Genomic DNA, 12,593 nt, shown 5'->3' on the forward strand with positions numbered 1-12,593 from the left:
GGGTTTTCTCTTCCTGTGGACCAAGCTGACGTATTGCAGCTTTTGCAGCAATTAAATGGAAGAAACCAATACAGAGTCGTCTTCCCATGGAGGCTCTCCGGGAGACTGGCAAAGAAAAGGAGTCTTTAGGCCCAAATGATGGTGCGGCTCCTGGGTTTGATCACTTTGAGCCCTGGCTGTAATGGCTTGCACTCCAGAGATCTGCCATGTGACAAAGACCTTGATGTTAAATCCAAGCGCAAAGGTCTGATCTGGGAGCCGCAGGACTGCATCAAATCAATTAAGCAATCTTTCAGTGGCCACCACAGAACGTTTTCTATGATTATTGTTAAAGATTATATAGAGTAGAGGCCTCATTACAAAATGATCCATTTGAGCGGTTTGCAGCAGACTTTCTTTCAAAAAAAAAAAAAAAATAGAAGACTTTCAGCAAATAGAGCCTGAGGGGAGCATAAAATGTGCTGGACTCTGCATTTTAAAAAGTTTTGGTTGTGAAATCGGCACCGCAGTCTTTTCCAGTCCTAACGAATCCGCTATCAGATCAAATCCTCCATCCTGTATGGATTCAACCACCTTCTTTCTGCAGAGTGTGTTTTCCTTGCTCCCCGGTCAATGGACAGGAAAATGCCGAGAGACCGCACTGCTGTATCAAATCAAGACGAGATGCCCTCTGTAACTCTCTGCAACTTTTTCGCCAGTCACCAGCCAGACGGCAGGAAGCATCATGTTGCAGAAAAACTGCAGAGGTCAAAGTCCCCTGATCGAAAGTGAAGTAGTCCCCGCAAAGAGCACTGAGTGAACCAGACAGTGCTCTGTCAGGCCCGCTGACGGCAGATGGGGGCGGATGCCTCGTCATTTGTCTCCCTTCTGATCGGAGCTGTCGGTCCAGATGCATCCCGTGAGGAATACACTGTCCGCTGATACAATTTCTGTCACTGGTAGTCCCTATGTCTCAAAAACTTTGACTCAATAACGCTTGGTTGGTGGGTTGGTAGGTAGGTAGGTAGGTAGGTAGGTAGGTAGGTAGGTAGGTAGGTAGGTCGGTAGATAGGTAGGTAGGTAGGTAGGGAGGTAGGTAGTTTTTGAATTGTCTAAAACTGTAAATATGTGTAGCTTGTGCATGCGCGTCATTGCAGCTGAGCATCACATTTTCTGTCGGTAGTCCCCGTGTGTCTCAAACTTTGACTCAATAACGTTCGGTGAGCAGGTAGGTAGTATTTGAATAGTCTAAGCCTCTGAATATATGTTGCTTGTGCATGCACGTCATTGCAGCTGAGCGTTACGTGAAGCTCATAAACCCGGTGTGGGAGTCGTCATGCTGCTCACACCGCCGCCTGTCAGACGGCGGTGTGAGGAAACTGTTAACCACGTCTTTATCCAAACGTGGCAGGCTGTCCAGGCTATACGCAGCAGCACTGATCGAACAAGGACATTCATGTTCTTTTTAATGCCTCCCATCTCACTAAGATTACTTAAGCCCCCTGTTTTACGGGTAGCGGAGCCCTTCAATTTCCCCAAGCCTCGGTAATTATGCAGCCTCGGAGTGCGAGCCATGTGATTGTGTTCAACGGCAGAAGGTATATTACCTTTTTAGGGTGTCAAGGAGAGTACCTCGGGGAGCGACTTATAATTGCAGCTGGCACAGGTTTTCAATTGTGGGAGCATGTCAGAGGGATTTTCATATTGTTTGCTTGACTGCACTGGCGACCGCGGTCGTGTTCAGACTGCCAGTGCGCGGCTGTGGAGCGAACTGTACGGAGCTAGTAGTTCATATGATAAGAGGTCAGCGCTAATGCAGAGGCTGTCACCACAGCACTGTCCCAACTGTACCCAGCACATTGAGGCACTTCAAGTAAATTCATAAAAAAAACTAACTACAAGTGAGATGTTATTCAACTCTCACAGTCATTACAATAAAATCACACTCTCAGCTTTCACCCAGGAGACTGCTGTTTGTGGGAAGCAAGTATTGTTGTTGGCTAAACCCAACCATGTTCTTTTGTTGCATTATTGTTTTGATTTTGTGAAACCCTGATGTTTTTTTGTGTGTAATTTTCTAGCGTTTTCTAGTGTTTTGTTGTTTAAACTGTTAAAAACTGCAAATGAAATCCTGGAGTTTTCCTCAAACGTAACTCAGAGTGCAATTTAGTTAAATGGGAGCATCATCTTGGGGACGAGATATGCTAAAGATATTCAATATTGTAATGTCTTTGTAGAACACACTTATCTAGTGACATTTGCAAGTCAGAAATGAAAGCGGACAATATTTTGGTTTATGATGAGATAACTGCAAAACAAGTTAAATTAAATTCAGTGAATAATTAAGTCAAATGTATTCAAATAACATCAATACTCATGAACCAGGACCTCCTGTATCTGGAACAAGTCGCTCATGAAAAATAATGTGTCATATTTAATCTCAGGCTGATATTTCACTGTGTCAGGGACATCGACATTGTTTATCTTCTGCTGCATGTGTTTCACATTATGTGTCCTAATCCAAAAAAAAAAAAAACAATTTGGGAATTACCAATTAAATTCAAGTATCAGAGTAGTCCTTTAATGCGGCAATACAGAGTCCAAAGAATTTTGATTGGATTGTCTTTGTTGTTTCAGCCACGAGGCGAGTCATTTTCAAAGGAAATATGATATGTATCCATAACATCTCTCACTCGAGTGTCATAATCAAGAGCGTGGATGAGGAGCGGTGAATTCATAACGGCTGCCTTCTCTACATGTGCATCGTTAACAACATGGCTCTTCGGCGCCGCAAAAGTGACCTGCAGTCGCGCAGTTGCGATCCTCACGGCGCTCACTCGAGCGCCGAGGGTTCAGCCGAGGTGTCGCCAACAATAATCACGAGAAGATGGACCAAGAGAGATGAAGTGATGAATATTTCAAGCGGCGCGAGCCTTGTTGTCTTTCTGCGATGGCTCATAAACGTTCATCACAGGAGCGGCGACTAAACTGCGAGCCCGGAGCCATGTCATCACCTCCAAAAGTGTCTAGCGGCCGCTCTTACCAATCTGCCGGTGTAATGCCTCCAACCAAACATGAGAGGCGAAGCTGGCGAGTGCAAACAGCGGCAGGCACCGCTCGCCAAGAGTAAAAAAATTACCTCTACCTCCCCCTCCTTCTTCTTGATGGTCGCCCAGGGTTCAATTGAGCTCCTGCAGAAGCCCGAAAATGACCCCGATCGCTTGAGCGACAGCTGTGAAGATGAAAGGCATCTAGTGAAAGGTCGCGGCTGCTTCTTCACCGCGGAAGCAAGTGCTCTATTTGTGTGATGGTACTCGAAACACCAACACCGGCCTGTCGCATCGGCCATTCAAGGGTAAAAGCCACCATGGGGATGGAGGAAAACGTACACAGCAGTTATGAGCCAACACTTTGGGTTCAGTGAGGCGGCGTTAATGATATCCTGCCATTAAAAAGAGAAGATTTAATTTTTCTTTTTTTTAAAAAAAAAGGAAGGTTAATTTATAAAAGGAGCAGCTCTTGTTCGTATACTGGAGACGATATTTCAGAGTAGTGTTGCATTTCAGCAGGACACAACGTGGAGCCATTATCTATTTATACCCCAGAGACCAATGAGATTCTGCTGTTTCACCAAGCAGCACCTTCGGGCTGCTGATGTTATTCCTGTACAGCTCTGCAGCTCCGGCTGAGGCTGGGAATTCTTCACAGGGATCAGTGTATTCCAGAAATGGTGTGTGCATTTATAGTAATAAATATATGTGTGTGTGTGTGTGTGTGTGTGGCAGAGGGGAAGAGAGGTAATATTAAGGGGGGGGATTGCCTGTAAAGCCACGACCTTGTCCTGTCCTCTGTCTCCGTCAGAAGTTCTCCCTGAGGGGGATCAGCAGGTATCGTCGAGAGGAGGCTGTTCAAAAGTCTTTTCCAAACTCCTTGAGGATGAGGGTTTCTCTTAATTCCTGCTGCTGCTGCTGCTGCAAAAAAAAATCCATTTAAAAAAGTAATTTAATCTTTCAAGTCAGTCGTAGAGAAAGAGAAAGCAGTCAGACTTCTTAGAGACTGTATTATTACATTTTCTGACGGTGTGGTAGTCAGCGTGTGTGGCAATAGCTAAGGCGGGTTCGATCGCTCTGGCTGGACGCCAGAACACGGGAGACGCGATCGGAGCCACGTGATTGATTGCCGCTTCAATATTACTGATCACCGGGGTTGAAAACCCTGCAAACAAAGACCGAGTATTGTCAAGGAAATGTCAGCCAACGGGAGAGAACGTGAGCGTTCCCGCGTGGATCATCAGTGCGACAATCTGCTCGGCTTTGCGGGGAGTAAGATTTGAGGTCCGAAAAGAAAAGAGCTATGTGGGACGCGACGGCATCGTGGGCCAATTTTTTTTTTACGGAGGACATTTCCTCTTCAGCGGAGCCAATGAAGCCCCGGCGAGCGGCCTCGACGCCGTGAAAGGATGAAGACGCCGCGAGGCGAACAAATAGTTCTTCTGAGTTCAAAAAACCCCGCGTTCAGGTTTTTCTCCTCACGCGCCATCAGGCCCAGGCTGCCACGCGTCGCCATGGCAACCGGTGGTCGGGCCCGTGCTCGGCGCCGTTTTTTTTTTTTTTTGGTCTTTTAGATAAAAAGAAAAGAAAAGAAAAAACACATAAACAAGGAGGACAAACAAACAAAGACGGCTCCACGAGCGCTGTGATGAGAAAACGCAGCGGCGCGCCGACACCAGCAGCCCGTGTGTGTGTGTGTGTGTGTGTGTGTGTGTGTGTATGCAAATGATCCCGGCTCGCGTGCATCCATCATCCACCTCGTGCGCTCTTTCATCGTGTCATCGCGCACAGTGGGCAATTACAGTGTGTACCTCGCAGAGTGTGTGAGGGCGTCGCCAGATTATCGCTGTAAAATCTCTCAAATAATTCACCTTGGAGATAATTACAGCACATCATCGCTATTAGGCCTCTGACATTTCCTTTATTCCTTAATGTGAGTGTGATGACAGGCTAGCATTAAACTGAGCGAGCGTCCACCCTGCTGATAATCGACTCGATGGCTTATTATGAATTTAACTGGATGGCTGGCAGTTCTCGGGGGCTCGAGGGGTTGACCTCGGAGGCTCGACGATTGTTCTTTTAAAAAAAAAAAAAAAAAAAGGACATCCAATGCTCTGCGGCTTGGCCTTCATTGAGCTGTCAGGAGCTGTGGGGGATGCGGCGCTGTCAGCCTGCCTGCCCACCTCCACCATCCACGGGATCGATCACGCCGCCCGCCCGCCCGCCTCCCAGAGAAACCCAACCACCACTGCTCCTCCAATTACTGCTGATGGGCCACATCTTTCTATCGGAATAGGCGCCGGGTGGCTCCGACGCCTTTCAGGGACCAGGGACAGAGAGAGAGAGAGGGAGACAGACAGAGAGAGAGAGAGAGAGAGAGAGAGAGAGAGAGAGAGAGAGAGAAAGGATGGAGCGGCGAGCCCGCAGTGGAAAAGAGAGAGGAAGAAAGAGGAAGAATGTGATGACAAGCGTGGCGTGCCCAGCTGGTGAAAACCTCCCATGTTGAACTTTGCCAAGACGGATGCTGAACTTAGACCCAGCGTGTGCATTATTAATATTGACCACTTACACGAGAATAAAGAAGCATTTACTCACCAACTGACATGCCTGAATTAATCATAGAGTCATACTCAAAGGCACGATGAATTCTCTTTCATGACAAAACCTGGCAATTTGCGCTTAAATGACAGATGTCTTCAGAATAAAGTTTTCATAGAAAGGACCACCGGGGGTCTGTCATTATCTCTGGCATTATCCGACACAGCATCAAAGATTCAGCAGAGGACAGGGGCTTTGTTTTTCTTCCGCGCAGGGCACTTTCCACTCGACGGTGTCATTCCTCAGCGGCGACCGCTCATACTTTAAAAAGAATGATTACTATCAGTGATGGGATTATCACATGTCTGGAGAATTTTCCCGCAGTGCAATGCAGCAAAGGTCGGACCCCGCAAGGATGCAAAGAGGCGCAGGAAAGCAGTAACTATAGTGAATTCTGCAAGGAAATAAAATATAGTTCTTCTCTCCCTTGCCACAGTGGTTGCTTTTCTCGCCTCGGGCGAGTTAGCCTGGATGTGTAGTGGACTATATATTGTTGTTGATCCATATACTTTAACGGCGTGTGCTTGTGTTTCATCCTGATGGCCAGCACATGGCCTCCGCCGGGTCCGTCAGGTGGGCGCACAATTAGAAAGGACTGTCCCTACCGGGCTCCCGCAGCTTCTACAACCAGTTAGATTAGGTCAGGACATCTGGAAAATATGAATCCCAATTCAAACTGCGGAAAAGGACGACGCTCGTTTGCATTGTTTGCACGTGGCGAGTTCTCCCTGCACCACAACGTGTGCGTGGAGAAGCATCGATTCGTGTGCCGCCCACCGACAGAACATCGGCCGCCGTCTCTATTCTGATGGCTTGCATTAGCGGGGTTCGAAGTCAATCAATACCAACACCGCACCGTCTGGTCTCGCTCTCTCGCTCGCTCTCGGCCCCATTCCATCCAATCCTCCGTCTTCATGTTTTGTCCCCCATCCGTCACTGTCAGATGCACAGAACGGTCGCGGTGGCAGTGGTCGGCCCACGTTAGAGCCACAGCTCGCCGCACAGTGTGAGGCTGTCTGCAAGTGTGTGTGTGTGTGTGTGTGTGTGTGTGTGTGTGTGTGTCTGCGGTCTCCCACACACACGTGTATATCTGTGTGTGTGTGTTTTAAGCGCTTGGTGTCTGGTCATAGAGCGGAACATGACAGAATGGAGCCGCCCGCTGCAGTCCAGACACTCTGAAATCCGGGGTTTTGCGCCGTGACTCCCGTCAAGTCGTGAAGGAGTTTCTGAGCGCACTGCAGATTTTAAACACACACATGGAACGTATCACCCTGTTGCTGGATAACTTGGAGAGGACAGGAACACGGGGGACTATCTCTATTCCATGAAATACATTGTCAAGCAACGTGAAAATGAGTTGGGACTCGGAGTACCTTAAGTCACTCGTGTGCTTTTGCTGTTTATTTAAGCAAAACTAATTGTGCCTTCCCGTGTCTTAATTAGTTGAGTTTTTTTTTAAAAATTTTTCAGATAGACATTTCTGTTTGAAGCCGTCTTTGTGAATCGAGGGGGCCACTCCCAGTCGTAGCTCATGAATATTGATGTTATTATGCAAATGAGCCGCGGGCGGCCCGAGGCGCAAAGACAGGTGTGCGGGTTTTTTCGGAGGAGCTGAGCGATCGTATCAGTCTGGATTTCAATATTTAAATGACTTAATATCCATCCTCATTAAAAAAAAAAACATCTTGAAAACTATCAGAATCCTTTTGCTCAAACCGTATATCACACCTCCTTTCAGCAGCCGGTTTATATTCAGCTTAGTAACCATAGCTACGCGTGGCACAAAAGACACATTTTGGGCTGGTGCCTATTTTTTTTTTTTTTTTTTTTATCTCTCTCTCTGAGCTATTTAACCCCCGATGAGCAGAGGCACAGCTTGGGATCTTCGGCCTCCTTTGGTCGCTTCACAGTCTAAGCTCACAATTATTGCCGTCTGAGCTTTTTCCATCGCGGTCCCTCGGCGCCGCCGTGACCTGCCGGGCCAACTCGGTGTCCTTCAACTGTTTAGAAAAACACACGTGCTAAAGAAGTTCCTCCGACTTCAAACGCGCTCTGTCGGTCCGCTGGGCGGCTCTGTGTGCTTTGAATCATTCCACGCCGACTATTCACACTGTTTTTGTTGTGCGTTGACGCTCGTGCGCGGCCCACAAGTCTGTTTATGTAACACACCCAGGATTTTTTATTTTTATTCCACCTGACACAGCTACAGTTACGTGCTCTGAGGCTCTAACCATGAGGGGGGGGCGGTGATGTATTGTTGCCTGACATGCAGGAGGTGTAGAGTTTGAACAGCTCTTTCAATCTTCATCATGTCAAAGCAAAAACAAACACGATGCGATGGCGGAGGAGGGCGTACGTCTCCGCGTGGGATGCTGTAAGTGTGGAAGTTGTACCCGAAGCAAACCGGAGCTCAGTTAAAACACAGTTTTTACATTTAAGATAAAGACCATTTCAAGATTTTAGTCAACGTGACTGAACTTTTAATCCCATTTAAGAAGTGTATGAACATAAATATTGCTCTCTAATTGACATATAACTCTCCCCTTTACTCTCTTTTTACAATCCAGGAACATCACTCAGGACTAGCCTATTTATTACTGTTATTTAACACTTATTTTAATAAAACTAATACCTTTCTTGTACATACGACCATGTACATGTACATATAGTGTTTTCATCATTTATATTTTTTCTCTTTCTTATTATAGTGTGTCTGGACTGTTGGTCTCGGCACAAATGGCAAAATAAAAGCCTTGAACCTTGTTTGTGCCCTTGATGACTGTTGGGACGCTATGTTTCTAGCATTTGCTCACATCTTATAAATGTAACTGTACACGTACAGTATGTGATGGCATATTCATGTAATCTGGATGCATCTGTGTATCTGGAAAAATTGTGCGCACTGCGACGGCTCTGGATGAACGGCAAAAAGTTCCAATTGGTTGAACTTTGACCCCGACTAGCGTTGGCCGCTAATCACTATTAGCCGCGGCATTAATCCATTCAAAACAATGCAACGGCAAGGGGTTTGGCCAGCAGGTGTTGCCATTTTCGTATGCGATGCTGTGAACCAGTGAACCGAAGTGCGTCAGGGTCGGTTCACTGATTCAAAAGCATCGAATACAAAACCGACCCTGACGCACTTCGGTTCAGTGAGCCGGTGCTTCAGAAAGCTTCCATTCCTCCATCGCCAGTGATTTGAATTAAAAAAAGAAGAAGAAAAAAATCCTCTGGTTCAGGTTGGTGAATCAGCGAGTCAGCTGGATCTACAGCAGGGGTATCCCCCGTGGTTTTTCAGATAATTGCTTTCTTCCCTTATGACAACCCTAGAGAATCTAGATTAGGCCAATAGCAAACCCGCTACACATGCGTGCCCTCTGCATCGCATCTTGTCAAATCGCCTGTTCATGTGCTCGACCCCCTGTCTCATCGCCCCTCGCCTGGCATCAGCTTGCCCCACCCCACGTCCCCCCCCCCCCCCATCCTCTCTCTCTTGCCCACGGGCGGGCACGACCAAGACTGTGGCATAGGAGGCGGGCCGAGGAAGTCTCATCAATAATGCAGAGCGGCGGCTGGGGGAGAAGAATGGCGCTGGTGGAGTGAGAAGTGCATCTGGTGTTTGTCTTATTTCTTCCAAATGGACATTTTGAGATGACACTCCCCAGAGGGCACGTGTAAGACGAAGGAGGCTATTAATAGCTGGCAGGCTGAATAAATTGTCAAATGTGTGTATAGATGTGCGTCTGGCCATAATATAGGAAGTTCTTTCTTTGCGGCTCTGTCATCCTCCCCCCAAATTAATAAATGAATAACACTATATTATTCTATATGTATGTATGTATATAGATGTATTTTTTTTAAAGGCCATCTGGGTTGTTTTTCCTCTGGACGACGAAAATGTGAAATACTCCCAACGCCGACGGAGCTGAAGTCGGCCACATGGGTGTAGTCCTAATAGGCGTACGCCCCACGGAGGCCAGAACAAAAAATCACATCAGTTTCCTGTCCGTCAAGCAGCTTGTAGCCGTACCTCCCATGTGTCCTCAGAGCAACACGCAACACGCACAATGATTAACTCTCCCGACAGCTGTCCAGATGCAAACGCACGTCGCGTCACCGAGGCACTGGGAGCGACCCCGGTGGCTGTCATGGTACGGCAGCGTCTCCTCCTCCTCCTCCCAACTGCCGCCCTGCTTTGGCTCCCTTTTTTTTTTTCCGTCAATGCCCCTCATTGTATTGGGAAAAGAGGAAGCCCGCTCTTACTCACGTGTCTCTCGTGCTCTTGTTTTCTCCAGGGGCCAGCCCTGAGGACGTGAAAACTGTCGGGAGAGTTTGGAGGTCACAGCTCTCCCCGTCTCCTCTCCCTTCCCCCCCCCCCACCCTCCCCACTCCCAGCACCACCACCCTGCCTTAGACCACCCTCAGCCGGCACCCATCTCTGCTCAGCAGGCGGCACCAATTAAGGCGGGCTTGAGACAAAGAGTGGTGACAGTATCCGACGACACGAGGAGGAAAAGAATACGCTGGAGGAGGGGCCTGCGCTTGCTGCAGACGGGCAGAGGACTGCTTGTGAGTAACCTATTGTTGTCATTGTTGTGGGGTTACACATTTCCATCCAACTGGCCAGGACATGCGATGTTCTCCCGGTCCAGCAATTAAGAAGTTTAGAACCAGTATTCCAACCAAGCATCAATTGATTTCTCTTTTAGGAGCAGTGTATTTATATCCAGAGATGTTTTTTTGTTTTTTTTAATATATATGTAACTTGACAATCTGGCTTTGTTCTGTTTTCAATGCCGCAAACACAGATGCCCTTATTTACATTTCTTATATTTTCCTTCCAGGCTGCTAAAATTAGCGCTCCGTGAGCATCAAAGGATGTAGCTTAAGGTAAAAGGAGGATGCAGGTGAAACCTCCTCCCACCATTCGCTCTCTGTCTCGCTCTATCAAGGCTGTCTTCCTACTTTCTGTCTCGCCGCTCGTCCAATAGATAACCCATTTTCACCGGGAAATCCAGCGGAGGAATTAGGTGGAAGACAGGGCCAAAACGATCTGACAGATCCACTTACTCCCGCTACATACGAACCCCCTGGCCTCTGATATTATTAGAGGCGGATATATATGTGGGCACAGTGCACGGGAGCAGAGTGTGGGAGGAGGGGGGAGGGCGGGGAGATTGGGAGACGAGCGGAAGGCACGGGAGGAGGGGAAGGTGTGAGCGCCCGAGATCCGACGCCGCTGATGACAAATCCGAGGAAATAATCTTAAGGTGTGGAGGCAGCGAATGATGAGATAGAGAGGGAGGAGAGGGGGTGGGGGGGGGGGGGTGAGGAGAGGAGAGGCCGTTAAATCGCTTGTAGGCTCTGTTGTCTCCGTCCTCACGACCAAAGAGAAGAAAATATCATGATTTCTTATTGGCAAGCCGAGGGTGAGATGAATCTAAACCTTACACTCCCATATTGCCTTTTTCCCCGTCGCAAACAAACACGGCTGAAATAAGACAGGTTAGCACACAGATCTATACAACTTACATAAACCAAAGTGCCCTGGGATCAAACCACCGGTCGATAGCAATGTTTCACACTGCACCGAATATTCAACTTTTGTACATCTCACCATTTTCTTACAGATAAAATGTATGCTTTTGGTAAAAAAAAAAAAAAAGAAAATCAGGACATAGATGTTATTGGATAAACACAAATATGTGAATACTGTATATATAATATGCAGCAGGCAGTATCTTTTACAGACACTTAAGGTCACCTGAGAACTTATCCTCCTGACTTTGATCCCAGACTTTTCCTCTCACGCCCATTTTTGGCAAGTAGAAACAATTCCCATGAAATTTTGTGCAGATATTTATGATCCACAGAGTATAAATCCTTATGATTTCTCCTCTGGCACTGCCAGTAATTCAAAGTCACTCAACCCATGAAATACCTCAACATTTACATGATGGAGTGTCACAAAAGCTTTTACAGACGTTCATGGTTCCCAGAGGATGTATCCTTAATGCATTCGGTGATCTTCTCCCATTTCATGGAGTGCCATCATCAGGTCAACTTTAATCTGCCTTTGATTTACGACTCAATCTTCAAACTAATCACATCCCGTCGGCCTCGGCTGTACTTTGTCTTCGGTGCTAGCAGATGTTAGCGCGCTAACAAAGCTAAACAAAGAGGATGAACATGATAAATGGTTATACACGCGTAGCATCAGCATCTCTGCATCGTATCAAGAGCACACGGGCAAAATGACAGCGTTACCTCACAGCGTCATTACATGTAATTTATCAGTGTGTCTTTGTAAAGCTAACCTATCGCTGTTGAGACTGCGGCAGAGAGATATTGACTTAACACTGTTGTCGCGTGTGTGTGGCTTTCTCGGGCTTACTTGATTGCCATATACACACATATATAACCGCGTCCCATGACATCAAAAGTCCCTCCATGCAATGTTCCCAGAGGCGGCCTCGCTCTCGGCGGCTGCTCGCCTCCTGCGTGGACTTGAGAACGGGCACCGCTCCATAACGTCTTCATGATCTCAGTTTTATTTACAGTCTCGACAACGGGCTTAGAGCACATAGCATATGTTATGTAATAATTTAGATCGCACTCCAAAACTCCTTAATTGGTGTGAGCTGAATTAGCACTGACTAATCAAGATAGCAGCCTCTCATCACAGATTTATAGACGCCTATGATTGCTGCCAGGGTGAAATTAACTCTTTCAGCCAGCGGGGAGTTGTTGAAAGATGCCTGGCTGAAACACACCTCCCTCCCTCCCTCCCTCTCTCTCTCTCTCCCTCCCTTTCGCTCTCTCTTTGTCACACACACACATGCAGATGAGACGTGTCTGTTCCTTCTGGCTGTCTCTGCAGAGCTGTCACACATGCTGCGTCTTGGAGCACCAGGAGACCGGGGTTGACTTGAATTAAACTGAGAGGATGTCCTTTCCAGATCTGCA

At 47.4% G+C, this 12,593-nt stretch overlaps 1 protein-coding gene across 4 annotated transcripts in view; it reads left to right on the forward strand.

The window, feature by feature from the left end:
- b3gat1a (beta-1,3-glucuronyltransferase 1 (glucuronosyltransferase P) a) overlaps positions 1–12,593 on the forward strand; it is a 70,618-nt gene that overhangs the window by 24,159 nt on the left and 33,866 nt on the right. For 3 of the 4 annotated variants that reach the window (XM_068584778.1, XM_068584780.1, XM_068584781.1), the window contains exon 2: positions 9,923–10,196. The exons of the other annotated variant lie outside the window; for it this stretch is intronic. The gene's annotated coding sequence lies outside the window, so the exon portion shown is untranslated. The remainder of the gene's footprint in view (positions 1–9,922; positions 10,197–12,593) is intronic. 4 annotated transcript variants of the gene reach the window in all.

Source organism: Clinocottus analis, unplaced genomic scaffold (genome assembly GCF_023055335.1).
Source record: "Clinocottus analis isolate CAN_PGR_092001 unplaced genomic scaffold, fCliAna1.0.p SCAF_2, whole genome shotgun sequence".
Classification (NCBI taxonomy): Eukaryota; Metazoa; Chordata; class Actinopteri; order Perciformes; family Cottidae; genus Clinocottus; species Clinocottus analis.